The sequence below is a fragment of the Rhinichthys klamathensis genome, unplaced genomic scaffold (assembly GCF_029890125.1).
Source record: "Rhinichthys klamathensis goyatoka isolate OS25496 unplaced genomic scaffold, OSU_Roscu_1.1 h1tg000236l_1, whole genome shotgun sequence".
Lineage (NCBI taxonomy): Eukaryota > Metazoa > Chordata > Actinopteri > Cypriniformes > Leuciscidae > Rhinichthys > Rhinichthys klamathensis.
Genome location: NW_026606759.1, coordinates 3,450,001 through 3,467,500, shown reverse-complemented (window position 1 = coordinate 3,467,500; position 17,500 = coordinate 3,450,001). Strand labels below are relative to the sequence as shown.

At 34.8% G+C, this 17,500-nt stretch overlaps 4 non-coding genes across 4 annotated transcripts; all 4 read right to left on the bottom strand.

Moving 5' to 3' along the window:
• Positions 1-6: 6 nt before the first annotated feature.
• On the bottom strand, positions 7-125 carry LOC130100005 (5S ribosomal RNA). Its single transcript, XR_008808651.1, has one exon. It is a non-coding gene; the product is annotated as a 5S ribosomal RNA (ribosomal RNA).
• Positions 126-11,971: 11,846 nt separating this feature from the next.
• Positions 11,972-12,090, bottom strand: LOC130100160 (5S ribosomal RNA). Its single transcript, XR_008808798.1, has one exon. It is a non-coding gene; the product is annotated as a 5S ribosomal RNA (ribosomal RNA).
• Positions 12,091-12,151: 61 nt separating this feature from the next.
• On the bottom strand, positions 12,152-12,270 carry LOC130100004 (5S ribosomal RNA). Its single transcript, XR_008808650.1, has one exon. It is a non-coding gene; the product is annotated as a 5S ribosomal RNA (ribosomal RNA).
• A 61-nt stretch (positions 12,271-12,331) lies between these two features.
• On the bottom strand, positions 12,332-12,450 carry LOC130100003 (5S ribosomal RNA). Its single transcript, XR_008808649.1, has one exon. It is a non-coding gene; the product is annotated as a 5S ribosomal RNA (ribosomal RNA).
• Positions 12,451-17,500: the final 5,050 nt, after the last annotated feature.

Below are 17,500 nucleotides of genomic sequence, written 5' to 3'. Positions count from 1 at the left end.
CAATAAAGCTTACAGCACCTGGTATTCCCAGGCGGTCTCCCATCCAAGTACTAACCAGGCCCGACCTTGCTTAGCTTCCGAGATCAGACGAGATCGGGCGTGCTCAAAGTGGTATGGCCGTAAGCGAAATCTGCTGCCAAAATCGGGCTATTTGAAAGGTTAGAACATTAGTGAAGTAAACAATAAAGCTTACAGCACCTGGTATTCCCAGGCGGTCTCCCATCCAAGTACTAACCAGGCCCGACCTTGCTTAGCTTCCGAGATCAGACGAGATCGGGCGTGCTTTTTTTTTTTTTTTTTTTTTTTTTTTTTTTTTTTTTTTATTGAAAATGTTTCAAATACAAAAATATACATCAAAACTTTCATCATTTTCAATACATATTTTTGTAATACAGACCCTCAGTACACAATTCTTAAGTTTAAAGAACTGTTAAAAAAATAAAATACAATAAAAGTAAAAATTAAAATTAAAAATCCAAATCACTTTCAGGTACATTCCATGCTAGATCTTTTACAACTTTAGAAACCCTTGGAGTAAAAACAACATAAAAGCTTTGCAACATGTTTTCATACTTAAAATACCAATACAATCCTTCAATATATCTTTCTGTTTTCCTTTTAAGAACATTCCAAACATCAAGCACCACTTTTCCTTTTTTTGCCACATTTCTTCTTTCCCATACTGCATTTTTTACCAACATTACTAACAGGTTCACAAACTGTTTACTTTGACAATTTTCCTCCCATCCAAACATCACTATCCTCTTCCATTCTATTACATCTTCGTCCCAGTCCTCAATTAATTCTTTTATCACCCTTTTGCATTTTCTGTAAAAACCCTCCAACTCTTTGCAGTATAAAAACAAGTGTAAAATCCCTTCGTCTTCTTCTTGGCATACTTTACATGTTGCATTCTGTTCCATTCCAATCTTAGTTAAAATACATTCGGTAAAAATTACTTTGTGCCTTATAAAATACTCTAAACATTCAAGTTTTGCTTCCACAAACTTTCCCCTCATATTTCTCCATATACTTTCTTTTTTCAGGTCCTTAATTTTCTGTACCCAAAAATTGTTAGCAACTGGTTCTTTAAAAACACCATCTCTAAAATAACAATAAAAATCTTTCACATTACACTCCTTAAAATTACATAGTTTTCCTTTAAGTCTGACATAAATGTCTTTCTCTTTCTTCCATTCCTCCATGTTTTCTATTCTTTTAATCCATTCCTCCGGTATTGCGTATTTGATAATTTCGTATTTATTCTCTATTTCTCGTTTGTTGCATTCCTCTTTTGCTTCCTCCATTGCATCCATTATAAATTGTGATGGTAAAAACCCTTCTTTAAATTCATACAAAACATCTCTTACCCTTGTTATACCCACATCCATCCATTTTTTAAAAAAGATCTCTTTCCCATCTCTTAAAATACTTTTGTTTAAGAACAGAGGTTGGTTTAAGATGTTTTCTCTTCCTTTCAGATTATAATCTATTACATTTAAGAAATCCCCCCAAGCACTTAAAATTTCCTTATAAAAATCCGATAATCCTTCCGCCATCCAGTTTTTTGTTTTCATCCATAAAATATCCTCCCCCAAATTAAAATTCCCACATTTGTTTAAAAAATATTTCATAACTTTCTTCCATTCTGTTTCATTTTCGTCTTGCAACAGTTTTTTGACTATTTTAACCCTTAAGCAATTTTTCCTTTGTTTAATATCCATTAACCCCAACCCACCTTCTTCTAATGGCCCTATTAAAGTGTTATACGCTATTCTTGGGGGTTTACCCTCCCACAAAAAACAAAGAAAACATTTCTTCAACCTCCCTTCTACCCACAAAGGCATTTCTGTCACATATAAAACATACCACAACTTTGAAGCCATTAAAACATTCAATACTAAAACCTTCCCTTTCAAATTTAAAGCCCTCAATCTCCAAAAATTCAACCTCCGCTCTATTCCTGTTATCAATTCCTCCCACATTTTTTCTCTTACTTGCCTCCCATCCTTTCCCATTAAAATCCCTAAAATTCTAATTTCTTCAACTTCCTTAAAATTAAAGTATTCCGTTAAAACTGACGTTGCCCCGAACCTCATATATACCGTCTTGTCCTCATTAATTTTACTTCCGGATCCTTTGCAATATTCTTGTACATTCTTCATTACTTCTTTTACACACTCTTCCCCTTTAACTATTATTGTTGTGTCATCTGCGTATTGGAAAATTTTTCCTTCTGCTTTGCTTTCCTGTATTTGTATTCCTTTTATTTTCTCTTCTTTTCTTATTGCTAGGCCTAAAGGTTCCGCCACAAGAGAGTATAATAAAGCTGAGAGTGGACATCCTTGTCTAATTGATCTAGTTATTTTAAAACATTCTGTTAAAAATCCGTTACATTTTATTTTTGTTAGAGCCCCCTTATATAAAATCTTTATCCATTTCATAAAATTCTCACCAAAACCAAACCTATTTAAAACCCCAAACAAATATTCATGCTCCACTCTATCAAAAGCCTTTTCAAAGTCTAAGCTGATTAAATACCCGTCTCCATTCTTTTCTTTTATGTATTGTATTGTGTCCCTTATACTCATCGTTATGTCTGCTATGTCTCTTCCTTTAACTGCATATGCTTGATTTGTTTTTATTATTCGTGGCATCACTTCTTTTAACCTATTTGCAAGAATCTTTGCTAATATCTTTAAATCAGTATTTAACATTGTTATCGGCCTGTAGTTTTTTAAATCTGTTAGTTCACCTTTCTTTTTATATATTAGCTTCATCAGCCCCATTCCCATCCTTTCATTCATCTCTTCCTCTTTAAAAATTTCCCTAAAAACCTCCTTTAAAATCTCTATTAAAAATTCCTTAAAACATATATAAAATTCACTTCCCAAACCATCTATCCCTGGGCTTTTCCTTTTATTTAGTTGATCTATCGCTCTTTCAATCTCATCCTTCTTGATTTCCCCATCACATTCTTTTTTATCCTCTTCACTTAAATTTGGTTCAATATAATTTAACAGTTTATTTTTTACCTCTTCTTCTACCCCTCTTGTTTTAAAAAGATCCTCATAAAAAGCCGTTATCTCCTCTAGCACTTTTTCATTCCCCTCCACAATCTCTCCACTTTTCCCTTTTATTTCTTTTATTATTCCAACTTGTGCCCTTTTTTTCTCCAAGTCAAAAAAGAACTTTGTGCATTTCTCCCCCTCCACCATATATTTGGACTTACTTCTTAATCTTGCCCCCTCATATTCTTTTTCTTCTATTTCTTTCAAATTCTCCTCTATTTCTTTTATCTTTTGTATGTCTTTATTCTCATTATTTAATTCTCTTTCTAACGTCTCCTTTGTTTCTTTTTCTTTGTGTCTTTTACTTGTTTGTAAGATGCTGCAATACTTTATTGAAAACCTTTTAATTAGATATTTAACATTCTCCCACCACATTCTTTTATCTTCCTCATACATTGCATTATCCTTCTCTTTCTCTATAATTCCTTTTATCTCTGCAACATAATCTTCATTCTTTAAAATCTCTGTATTTAAAATCCACGTACCCGGTCCCCTTTGCACATTACTCCAATCTATTTTAAAACGTACAAACTTATGATCACTAAAACTAGTTTCTTCATAGCTGATTTTTTTGATAAAGTTCTCCACATTTCTTGTACATAACACATAATCAATTCTTGTTTTACATATAAAATGCCCCACTATTTGCTTCCTTGAATAAACTTTTTTCCTCCCATTTCTCTCTCTCCATACATCTATTAAATTATTTTCCCTCATCAATTCATTTAATTCTTTCCTCCCTGTGTCTGATTTAAAAACCATCCCCTCTGCCATGTCTTGTTTGCTAAAAACAGTGTTAAAATCCCCCATCATTATTATTTCCTTATATTTCTTTATTACACTCCTTAAACAATTAAAAAATTCTTTCTTTTCTTTCTCTTCTGTTGGTGCATGTACATTCACTAAAATCAATTCACATCCTTCGTAATTTACTTCCACAGCCATGCATTTCCCTATCGTATCTTTGTACACCACTTTGGTTGTATTAAAAGCATCTTTTCTCATTAAAAACGCCACCCCTCTTCCAAGCCTACCATCCCCATTATTATATAAAATATCCCCTTCCCATTTCTTTTTATATTCCATCATCACACTCTCTTTCCAATTTGTTTCTTGTAAAACAATAACATCTTCTCCTCTACACTTTTCTTTCACTCTTTCAAATTTTCCCATGTCCATCAGTCCCCTTGCATTAAAAGTAACACAACTTAAAACCATTAAAAGAAAGAAAAATAAATACCTAAAAACCATTATTCTCCATTTTCTCCCTCCAGGTCCTTTAACACTTCATATCTGTTTGCACTTTGATCTTGCCCCCTTGTCGTAGTCTTTTTTCTTGCATTTTCCAGATTTGGCTCAAACTTCAATGACCTTCTTCTTATTTGTCCTCTCCCTCCTCTGTTGTTCTCCATGTTGTCCATCGTTATTTCATCCTTCTCCATGCCATCCCGATAACTTTTACTACTGTCCGATATTCCCATTGCTGACCATTGCATGTCCTGTTCCATTGTTTGTTCTTTATCTTTATTGCTCTCTTGCTCTCCTTCTTCCTCTCTGTTACTCGTTCCTTCTTCCGTTTCTTTTTGTTGTATAACTTGTTCCTCTTGTCCCACATCAGTTTGTCTTTCCTCCTCGTTGTTTCCTTCATGCACCTGTCCGTCCACCTGGTGTTCCCTACCTCCTTCCTCTTCCTCCATCAAACACTCACATTTATTTAAAATATTCCGACACTCCGGGCACCTGGCTGCGTTACAGTCTCTTGCGAAGTGCCCTCTTTCTTCGCATTTGTGGCATTTAAAATCTGGGCACTCTTTAAGCAGATGATCTGGGCTCATGCACAGCCGACAGGTCTTCACCTGGTGACTGTGCATCACCCTAAAATACTGCTGCCCCTCTGCCGTTTCCAGCCTTGTGCTGTAAGGCAACGATGCCACCTCTTTCGGGAACCTTACTTTAAGGAACCTCGTTCCATCCTCAATATCCGTGCCCGGGTAGTGTCTTCTTTTAATTTTTGAAATGGGATTAACTCCCCATCCCTCCAATTTTTCAATTATTGCTCTATCCTCCAGGTAGACGGGCAGGTGCATGAAGGAAACCACATAGTCTCTATTCTGCAGCTTTTTAATGTCACAATTCACTCCTTTTATATTCAGTCCGTCCATCAAATCCTCACATGTTTCTTCATTTTCCATTGTTAGTTCATATTCTTTTCCTTGTCTTGGCCTTAACGCCAGAATTTTCCCATGTCCACATTTTTCCACCACCGCCTTTATAATATCCACCGCTCTCACCTCATTGACATTTTCCACATTCAAAATCATTGTCGCCTCCTTTAGGTATTTCCGTCCTGCACTCTTGTCTCTCACATCATGTCCAGCTCGTTGTCGATAATCCATTCCAGTGTCGATTGCCAAGCGTTTCTCTCCAGCCAGTCCAGTGTCGTTTGCCATACGTTTCTCTCCAGCCAGTTCCGAGTCGTTTCCATTTAATCCGTCCATTTGGAGAAAAAAAAAAGATCAACCACCCTCCAGACAGCGATATGCTGCTGTTAGGTGGTTTAACAAACAAAAACAAAAACAAAAAAACTAACTTACAGTAAAAAAAACTCACAAAACAAACACAAATAGAAGAAAACAAAATGGGGGAGAGCCTTCCTCTCCCAACTACTGCCACACAACTTCCTGCTACCACTAGGGCGTGCTCAAAGTGGTATGGCCGTAAGCGAAATCTGCTGCCAAAATCGGGCTTTTTGAAGAAAAATTTAAGAGACTCTTTCAGGGTGTCTGAAGAAACTCAGAGAGACTATTTCAGGCTTTTTGAAGAAACAAAGAGACTATTTCCGCCTATTTGAAAAGCTCATTGACTCTTTTTTTTTTTTTTTTTTTTTTTTACAATAAAGCTTACAGCACCTGGTATTCCCAGGCGGTCTCCCATCCAAGTACTAACCAGGCCCGACCTTCCTTAGCTTCCGAGATCAGACGAGATCGGGCGTGCTTTTTTTTTTTTTTAAACAATAAAGTTTACAGCACCTGGTATTCCCAGGCGGTCTCCCATCCAAGTACTAACCAGGCCCGACCTTGCTTAGCTTCCGAGATCAGACGAGATCGGGCGTGGTTTTTTTTTATTTTTTTTTTATTTATTTTTTATTGAAGAATCATAACCACTGTACAGCAAATAAATAACATATCTTGCATGTAATTTAAAGCGATGACAATAGAATGTAACCAACATTGGTCCCTATACAATAAATTACCTATGTTTGTTTACCTCGCACATGGAGGTTCTTTAGTTCACCATGATGGCAGTTTAAATGTCCCAAGTCCATTACTAGCCAGTGGTGGTGTATATTCTATGAGGTAGAGCAATCTTTCCAATCTGTCCAAAAGAGCAATCATCAACATAAAAAAACTAAATAAATAAATAAATAAAAAATAATAATAAACCAAAATTTACAAAGATGCAGCTGTCATCTTCATTAAAATAAAACACACTAAAATGCGAGGAAGGGAACATAACATTTGACATAATATTTTAAAATACATCTTCTTTCAGCAGGAACAGTTTATGTTTCTTAAAAATTTGCATTACTTCATTATTAAAAATCTTGAAAAACAAAACAACATTGTTTTCCATTTTAAAATAATTGTACAAAATATGTAAATAATCTTCAACCAATCCTTTGAAAACCAAACCCAAGTCCATTACAAAAATCCTATTTTTCGCCACATTCCTTCTTTTCCAGATTGCACTTTTTGCAATGACTAACAACAAATTAATTACTTTTTTATTCTCATTGTCCTCATTTAGTCCCAGCATAAAAATCCTATTCCAACTAAAATCTTCCTCTTTACCTCTTAAATCACTCACAATCTCTTTCATCACATTGAAAAATTGTTTCAGTTTTTCACAGTATAAAAACAAATGTAAAATACCTTCATCTTCTTTGTTGCAAACTTTACATATCGCATCTTGTTCTCTCCCAATTTTGCATAAGCGCATTCCCGTGAAAATCACGTTGTGTCTTATAAAAAAATCTAAACATTCTAAATCAGTGTCCATAAATTTCCATTTCATGTTTTTCCATATTTCTTTTTCTTCAATCTCTTTAAAATGCCTCAGCCAGAGTTGATTTGCTAAAGGCTTTTTAAAAACTGAATTTCTAAAATAATTATAAAACCTTTTAACATTACATGACTTAAAATCTACAAACTTTTCTTGCAATTTTAAAAACACCTCTATTTTATTCTCACTTTTCTCTTCACTTTGAATAACATTCAACCAATCTTCCGGTATTGCATTTTTTACTTCTTCGTATTGTTTCTTTATGGTGTTCACATTATATTCCTCTTTAGCTTCCTCCAATGCATCAACAATCACTTGTATGGGTACAAATCCCTCCTTGAATTCATATAGAATATCTCTTACTTTTAAAATTCCCACCTCCACCCATTTCTTAAAATAAATTTCCTTTTCTTGTATTACAATGTTTTTGTTTAAAAACAGTGGTTGATTTAAAATGCTCTCTCTTCCACATGGTTTAAAATTCACTTCAGTTAAAAAAAAAACCCCAAGCACTTAAAACTTCTTTATAAAAATCTGGTATCCCTTGTATCATCCACTTTTTTAACTTCATCCATAAAATGTTATCTCCCAAATTCAAATTCCCACATTTATTTAAATAAAATTCCATTATACTTTTCCAATCACCTTTATTTTCCTCATCTAAATACTTCTTAACCACTTTAATTCTCATACTGTTCATCTTTTGTTCAAGATCTACTAAACCCATTCCTCCCTCTTCTGCCGGTCCAATCAAAGTATTATAAGCGATTCTTGGGGGTTTTTTCTCCCATAAAAATTCTAAAATACATGTTTTCAATCTTTGTTTTACCCATATAGGCATGGAATTCACATATAGAACATACCACATCTTAGACAGCATCAACACATTTACAATTAAAATCTTTCCCTTTAAATTTAAAAATCTGTTTTTCCAGAATATTAACTTCCTCTCCATTCCTTCCACTACCTCTTCCCACATAATGTCTCGTATGCTTTTTTCATTTTTCCCTAAAACCACTCCTAAAATCCTCATTTCTTGTACTTGTGTAAAGCTAAAGCAGTCTGTTAAAACCGGTACCTTCCCAAATCTCATGTAAACTGTCTTTTCCTCATTTATTTTTGCTCCAGAACCTTGGCAGTACCATTCCACTTTTTCCATTACATGTTTAACACTTTGTTCATTTTTAACTACAATTGTTGTATCATCTGCATATTGAAATATTTTCTTTATTTCATTTCCTTCATCCATCTCTATTCCTTTTATTTCCTTCTCCTTTTTGATTATTAACCCTAAAGGTTCCGCTACCAGCGAATATAATTGAGCTGATAGTGGACAGCCTTGTCTTATTGACCTTGTAATAGCAAAAGGTTCTGTTAAAAATCCATTACATTTCACTTTTGTTATCGTATCCCTATATAAAATTCTTATCCATTTAATAAAATTTTCCCCAAACCCAAATTTCTCTAAAACTGAAAATAAAAACCCATGTTCTACTCTGTCAAAGGCTTTTTCAAAGTCTAAGCTAATAACATAACCATTCTTTTTTTCTCCATTTATATAACTTATTATATCTCTTATACTGCTTGTTGTTTCTGCAATGTCTCTTCCCTTTACACCATATGCCTGATTTGTTTCTATTATGCTAGGTAGTACATTCTTTAATCTATTTGCTAAAACCTTTGCTAAAATCTTAAAATCCGTATTTAACATGGTGATTGGTCAAAATTTTTTTAAAAGTGCTTTATCCCCCTTTCTTTTGTATATAATCTTCATCAGCCCTAAACCCATCTTCTGATTTAGACATTCCTTCTTAAAAATCTCCTCATAAACATCCTTTAAAATCAGACTAATTTCCTCCTTAAAAACCTTATAAAACTCATTTCCTATCCCATCTATACCGGGACTTTTCTTTGTTTTTAAAAGATCTATTGCCTGTATTATTTCTTCCTGTCCTATTTCCTTATCACATTCTGCTTTGTCCTTATTCTCTACTCTCATTGATATTTGCTGTAATAGTATATTTTTCTTCTCTTCATCTAACCCCTTTGTTTTAAAAAGTTCTTCATAATATTTTTTTACTTCTTTCAAAATTCCTTTCGTTTCTTTTACTAGTTCTCCATCTTTGACCTTTATTTCTTTTATCATTTCTGCTCTTCCTTTACTTTTTTCTAAGTTAAAAAAAAATCTTGTACATTTCTCTCCTTCAACCATGTATTTTGCTTTACTTCTCAAACTCGCTCCTTTACATTTATTCTCCTCTATTTTCTTTAGATTTTCTTCCATAACTATTACATTTTGTATATTTACTTCTCTCTTATTTAACTCTTCTTTTAATGTTTTCCTTGTATCTTTTTCTTTAGCTTTTTTAACTCTCTGAACCAATTTGCTGTATTTTATTGAGTATTTCTTTATTTCATATTTTACATTTTCCCACCAAATTCTTTTATCTTCTAGGTACATCCCATCCGCTCTTTCTTCTTCTATTACTTTTTCGATCCCTAATTTATAGCTTTCACTCTTTAAAATCTCTGTATTTAAAATCCAAACTCCAGGCCCTTTATCCTCTTTTTTAAAATCCATCCTCATTAAAATCATCTTATGATCGCTCAAAGAGTTTTCTTTGTACAATATATCCTCAATAAAATATTCTAAATTTCTTGTGCTTAAAACATGATCAATTCTTGTTTGACATAAGAAATTCCTAACTAGTTGTTTCCTAGAAAATTCTCTCTTTTTTTCATGTCTCTCTCTCCACACATCAAGTAAGCTTTTTTCTTCCATCAGCATCTTAAGTTCTTTTCTCCCCATATCTGTTTTAAAAACCATTCCATCTGCCATATCTCTTTTATTAAAAACTGTATTAAAATCTCCCACCATCATTATTGTCTCCCAACTTTCCATTAAGTCTCTTAAAGCACTAAAATAGTTCCTCTTTTCTTTTTCTTCATTAGGTGCATGTACATTAATCAAAATAAATGTTCTATCTTCATATCTTATTTCGACAGCAATACATTTTCCTTTTCCATCATCATATATTTCTTTAACCTCAATATCCTTCTCCTTTCTTACTAAAATAGCAACTCCTCTTCCCATTCTTCCATCCCCATTATTAAAATATATTTCTCCCCCCCACCTCTTTTTTAAGTCTTCCATTATTTCATCTTTCCAATTCGTTTCCTGTAATACAATAACATCTTCTTTACACAACTCTTTTACTCTTTCAAATTTTTCCCTATTCAGTAGACCTCTTGCATTTAAAATCACCATATTCAAAACCATAATTAAAATAACTAAGAGTTTAAAAGACATCATTTTACAGTCCTTCTTCTTCTTCTTCTTCTTCGATACATCTTAAACCCTCAAATCTGTTCGTACATTTGATTTCTTCTTTACTTATAAATCTTTTAGCAAACTCTAGATTAGGTATTACCTTCTGCATTCTTCTTCTTGTCACTCCACCTAATTCCTTGTCCTTTCTTTTGCCCTCTTGTCCGTTTTCTTTTTCTTTTTCTCTGTCTTTTTTCAACCTTTTACTCCTTTCATATCCCCTTGTGTTCCACTGTTCTGTTGTCTTTGTTGATGTGTCCATTTGTGTCCTTCTCTCTTGTTCCATCTCCTCCTCTTCACCTACAATCTCTTGTACATTGTCTTCTTCAGGATCTTCTTCGATCTCCTCTCCTTCTACTTCTTTCTTCTGCTGTTCTTCCGACTCACTTGGTTCATTCGTTTCATTAGTTTCATTCTGCATCTGCCTCCCCTCCTCTTGTTGTGTCTCCTCTTCTCCTCCTTCCATCTCACATTCACACTTATTTAAAACTTTAAAACAGTCCGGGCACTTGACAGCTTTGCAATCCCTCGCGAAATGGCCCTGTTCCTCGCATTTAAAACACACAAAACTTGGACAGTCTTTGATAATGTGCTCCGGACTCAAACACAGCCGACAGGTTTTAACCTGCCTGCTGTGAATAATCCTGAAGTACTGAGTTCCTTCCGCTGTCTCAAAGCGTGTACTATAAGGTAGCGAGGCCACTTCTTTAGGGAATTTCACTTTAACAAAGCGCGTTCCATCTTCAATGTCTGTACCCGGGTAGACTCTCCTTTTGATTTGTGAGATAGGGATTACTCCCCACCCCTCCAGCTTGTCCACAATAATGGCGTCTTCTAGATAGGCCGGCAGATGCATTATTGAAACCACAAAAACTCGGTCCTTTAGTTTCTTGACTTCACACCTCTTTCCTTTAATTTCTAGTCCGTTTATTAGATCATCACATGTTTCTTCTGTAGCTAAAGTCACTTCATATTCTTTGTTCTGTTTAGGCCGTACTGCCAAAATTTGATCAAGTCCCACCTGTTCCGTTCAAACTTTGATTATATCCTCTGCTTTTCCATCCGGCACCTCTGCTAAATCCACAGTTATAGTTGCTTCCTTTTTATAAATCCGCATCCTTTCTGTTCTGTCTTTGTCTTTTCTTTCTCGTAATCCTTTGTCCATGCTAGGGTCTCCTTTCCGACTTGATCCTCCTGCCATATCCATGTCTTTACCTTGTAATCCGTCCATTTTGTAAAAAGATATAAAAAATAAGAAAAACTCCCCAGACAGCCTTGGCTGCTGGGAAGTGATTAACTCAAAAAAGAAATCAAATTACAAACAAAAACTGTATTTTAAACAAAACAAAAATTAAAAAGCAAAATGGTGAGCCTCCCTCACCCACTGCAGCCAAACACTTCCTTAAACCAGCGACTCTCTGGCGCCCTCAAGGTGGTATGGCCGTAAGCGAAAACTGCTGCCAAAATCGGGCTATTTAAAAGGTTATAACATTAGTGAAGTAAACTAAAAAGCTTACAGCACCTGGTATTCCCAGGCGGTCTCCCATCCAAGTACTAACCAGGCCTGACCCTGCTTAGCTTCCGAGATCAGACGAGATCGGGCGTGCTCAAAGTGGTATGGCCGTAAGCGAAATCTGCTGCCAAAATCTGGCTATTTGAAAGGTTAGAACATTAGTGAAGTAAACAATAAAGCTTACAGCACCTGGTATTCCCAGGCGGTCTCCCATCCAAGTACTAACCAGGCCCGACCTTGCTTAGCTTCCGAGATCAGACGAGATCGGGCGTGCTCAAAGTGGTATGGCCGTAAGCGAAATCTGCTGCCAAAATCTGGCTATTTGAAAGGTTAGAACATTAGTGAAGTAAACAATAAAGCTTACAGCACCTGGTATTCCCAGGCGGTCTCCCATCCAAGTACTAACCAGGCCCGACCTTGCTTAGCTTCCGAGATCAGACGAGATCGGGCGTGCTCAAAGTGGTATGGCCGTAAGCGAAATCTGCTGCCAAAATCGGGCTATTTGAAAGGTTAGAACATTAGTGAAGTAAACAATAAAGCTTACAGCACCTGGTATTCCCAGGCGGTCTCCCATCCAAGTACTAACCAGGCCCGACCTTGCTTAGCTTCCGAGATCAGACGAGATCGGGGGTGTTTTTTTTTTTTTTTTTTTTTTTTTTTGAAAATGTTTCAAATACAAAAATATACATCAAAACTTTCATCATTTTCAATACATATTTTTGTAATACAGACCCTCAGTACACAATTCTTAAAGGGACACTGTGTAGGTTTTTAGGTATTTTATTATCTGAAATCAATATTTTTATTCTTAAATATGTCCTCAATGGTGTACAAATACCTCTGCAAATTATCTGACTTATCCTCGTAAATTAAGAATTTATTATCTTTATGTACATGGGACGGGTAGGTTCACGGAGGCTTCCATGTCGTTCCGCCATCTTGAAAAACTATAATAGCAGAGAGGGTCAAAAAGTACCAACCAAACGCGTTTCCACAACGCGTTTTCGTTCAGAGCCAGCGTCATGTAACTGAAAGCAGCAGAACCGGAGGAGCAGAGCTGAGAGGCGCTGGTCACTGCCCCGGCAAGTTTAAAAGGCTGCATTGCTTCTCTTCTCTGCCTTGGAAACTTTCAATTCTATCAAGATCGTCTCTTGTAGCTGCCGCGGGCATCTTTGTCGTCGTGGTATTGACTCTCGCTCTCCTCCTCTTCCTCGTCGTCCACCTCTACTAGACGACAGCGCCGGGTGATTCTGTCAGCAGTAAATAGGCTACTTTTAAAATAATGTAACTCACGTTTGAATGCCTTTTGTTTGTGATCCGATGTGGATTCTGATCACCATATAAGGTAGAAATATTTATACGCGAGTAAAAGACTATATTGCACGCTAACCATTAACGTTACCATAGTAAACAAAATAAACGCTTGAAGATACGCATAGTAAAAAAAACATAGTGAACGTTTGAAGAAATCAGACCAATCATAAAGGTTATCACAATAATGTTTTTATTTTATCTGTCAGATAGCCTACGTCTCGTCTCTTTATACCGGACTATCATAAAATAAAGCACATTTTTTTTCCCGGGAGCTTCCTCTGTTTCTCTGACGGAAAATATCTGTAACGTTAGCCTACTGGGAGTCGAGAGAGTGCTAAAGCTCCTCAGGTCGTATTATTGGTGGCATATATTTGTAGAAATTATCATTCTTTTTAAATGTGATATATGTCCTGTTACTACCAAATAAACAGAAACAGACGCGATTGAAGTAAGTGTGTCCTATTTCTTTTGTGAAACCTAACGGTAATTTATTTCTGTGTGACTAATGTGCAATTTTGACATACATTAATTCATGATCAATGTATCGCCTTTTATTGTAGACCTGGTAAAACATCGATGCTTGGGTTTTAAATAGTCAAGTAAACAACAAAAATGCCAGCAAACGGTCGCTTTTATCATATTTGTTTTGCAATGCTGTTTCCATTTCTTTCTGATTAGTTTTCTGATAACACGGGCGTGTTTTATTGAAGCACCGCGGAGCTTCTGGCCTGACAGTGGAAACGTTCTTCTGATCCACTGCCTCTCTGTCCTCTCCCTCTACTGTTGAATCATCTGATGATGATGATGATGATGATGATATCTAATCTAACAATGCACGTACTTAAGAAAATATAACGAATAAATAAGCATAAATACTAATTACAATGGTTCATGTTTTTCACAGTCAGTAATTCATACTGTAAAGTTGCAGTTTGTTTGAAATAACAAACCTGTTCACCCAAAGGAAAACTCGACGAAGTGCTATTAGAAGACGTCCTGTCAATAGCTTTTTGGTACATAACGGCTACCGTAGATGCAATACACATTTGAAAAAGCGAGGCGCTGGAGAGCACAATTCGTTTGAATGCAAAATACAATTTCACCGCTAGATGGGAGTAATTCCTACACAATGTCCCTTTAAGTTTAAAGAACTGTTAAAAAAATAAAATACAATAAAAGTAAAAATTAAAATTAAAAATCCAAATCACTTTCAGGTACATTCCATGCTAGATCTTTTACAACTTTAGAAACCCTTGGAGTAAAAACAACATAAAAGCTTTGCAACATGTTTTCATACTTAAAATACCAATACAATCCTTCAATATATCTTTCTGTTTTCCTTTTAAGAACATTCCAAACATCAAGCACCACTTTTCCTTTTTTTGCCACATTTCTTCTTTCCCATACTGCATTTTTTATCAACATTACTAACAGGTTCACAAACTGTTTACTTTGACAATTTTCCTCCCATCCAAACATCACTATCCTCTTCCATTCTATTACATCTTCGTCCCAGTCCTCAATTAATTCTTTTATCACCCTTTTGCATTTTCTGTAAAAACCCTCCAACTCTTTGCAGTATAAAAACAAGTGTAAAATCCCTTCGTCTTCTTCTTGGCATACTTTACATGTTGCATTCTGTTCCATTCCAATCTTAGTTAAAATACATTCGGTAAAAATTACTTTGTGCCTTATAAAATACTCTAAACATTCAAGTTTTGCTTCCACAAACTTTCCCCTCATATTTCTCCATATACTTTCTTTTTTCAGGTCCTTAATTTTCTGTACCCAAAAATTGTTAGCAACTGGTTCTTTAAAAACACCATCTCTAAAATAACAATAAAAATCTTTCACATTACACTCCTTAAAATTACATAGTTTTCCTTTAAGTCTGACATAAATGTCTTTCTCTTTCTTCCATTCCTCCATGTTTTCTATTCTTTTAATCCATTCCTCCGGTATTGCGTATTTGATAATTTCGTATTTATTCTCTATTTCTCGTTTGTTGCATTCCTCTTTTGCTTCCTCCATTGCATCCATTATAAATTGTGATGGTAAAAACCCTTCTTTAAATTCATACAAAACATCTCTTACCCTTGTTATACCCACATCCATCCATTTTTTAAAAAAGATCTCTTTCCCATCTCTTAAAATACTTTTGTTTAAGAACAGAGGTTGGTTTAAGATGTTTTCTCTTCCTTTCAGATTATAATCTATTACATTTAAGAAATCCCCCCAAGCACTTAAAATTTCCTTATAAAAATCCGATAATCCTTCCGCCATCCAGTTTTTTGTTTTCATCCATAAAATATCCTCCCCCAAATTAAAATTCCCACATTTGTTTAAAAAATATTTCATAACTTTCTTCCATTCTGTTTCATTTTCGTCTTGCAACAGTTTTTTGACTATTTTAACCCTTAAGCAATTTTTCCTTTGTTTAATATCCATTAACCCCAACCCACCTTCTTCTAATGGCCCTATTAAAGTGTTATACGCTATTCTTGGGGGTTTACCCTCCCACAAAAAACAAAGAAAACATTTCTTCAACCTCCCTTCTACCCACAAAGGCATTTCTGTCACATATAAAACATACCACAACTTTGAAGCCATTAAAACATTCAATACTAAAACCTTCCCTTTCAAATTTAAAGCCCTCAATCTCCAAAAATTCAACCTCCGCTCTATTCCTGTTATCAATTCCTCCCACATTTTTTCTCTTACTTGCCTCCCATCCTTTCCCATTAAAATCCCTAAAATTCTAATTTCTTCAACTTCCTTAAAATTAAAGTATTCCGTTAAAACTGACGTTGCCCCGAACCTCATATATACCGTCTTGTCCTCATTAATTTTACTTCCGGATCCTTTGCAATATTCTTGTACATTCTTCATTACTTCTTTTACACACTCTTCCCCTTTAACTATTATTGTTGTGTCATCTGCGTATTGGAAAATTTTTCCTTCTGCTTTGCTTTCCTGTATTTGTATTCCTTTTATTTTCTCTTCTTTTCTTATTGCTAGGCCTAAAGGTTCCGCCACAAGAGAGTATAATAAAGCTGAGAGTGGACATCCTTGTCTAATTGATCTAGTTATTTTAAAACATTCTGTTAAAAATCCGTTACATTTTATTTTTGTTAGAGCCCCCTTATATAAAATCTTTATCCATTTCATAAAATTCTCACCAAAACCAAACCTATTTAAAACCCCAAACAAATATTCATGCTCCACTCTATCAAAAGCCTTTTCAAAGTCTAAGCTGATTAAATACCCGTCTCCATTCTTTTCTTTTATGTATTGTATTGTGTCCCTTATACTCATCGTTATGTCTGCTATGTCTCTTCCTTTAACTGCATATGCTTGATTTGTTTTTATTATTCGTGGCATCACTTCTTTTAACCTATTTGCAAGAATCTTTGCTAATATCTTTAAATCAGTATTTAACATTGTTATCGGCCTGTAGTTTTTTAAATCTGTTAGTTCACCTTTCTTTTTATATATTAGCTTCATCAGCCCCATTCCCATCCTTTCATTCATCTCTTCCTCTTTAAAAATTTCCCTAAAAACCTCCTTTAAAATCTCTATTAAAAATTCCTTAAAACATATATAAAATTCACTTCCCAAACCATCTATCCCTGGGCTTTTCCTTTTATTTAGTTGATCTATCGCTCTTTCAATCTCATCCTTCTTGATTTCCCCATCACATTCTTTTTTATCCTCTTCACTTAAATTTGGTTCAATATAATTTAACAGTTTATTTTTTACCTCTTCTTCTACCCCTCTTGTTTTAAAAAGATCCTCATAAAAAGCCGTTATCTCCTCTAGCACTTTTTCATTCCCCTCCACAATCTCTCCACTTTTCCCTTTTATTTCTTTTATTATTCCAACTTGTGCCCTTTTTTTCTCCAAGTCAAAAAAGAACTTTGTGCATTTCTCCCCCTCCACCATATATTTGGACTTACTTCTTAATCTTGCCCCCTCATATTCTTTTTCTTCTATTTCTTTCAAATTCTCCTCTATTTCTTTTATCTTTTGTATGTCTTTATTCTCATTATTTAATTCTCTTTCTAACGTCTCCTTTGTTTCTTTTTCTTTGTGTCTTTTACTTGTTTGTAAGATGCTGCAATACTTTATTGAAAACCTTTTAATTAGATATTTAACATTCTCCCACCACATTCTTTTATCTTCCTCATACATTGCATTATCCTTCTCTTTCTC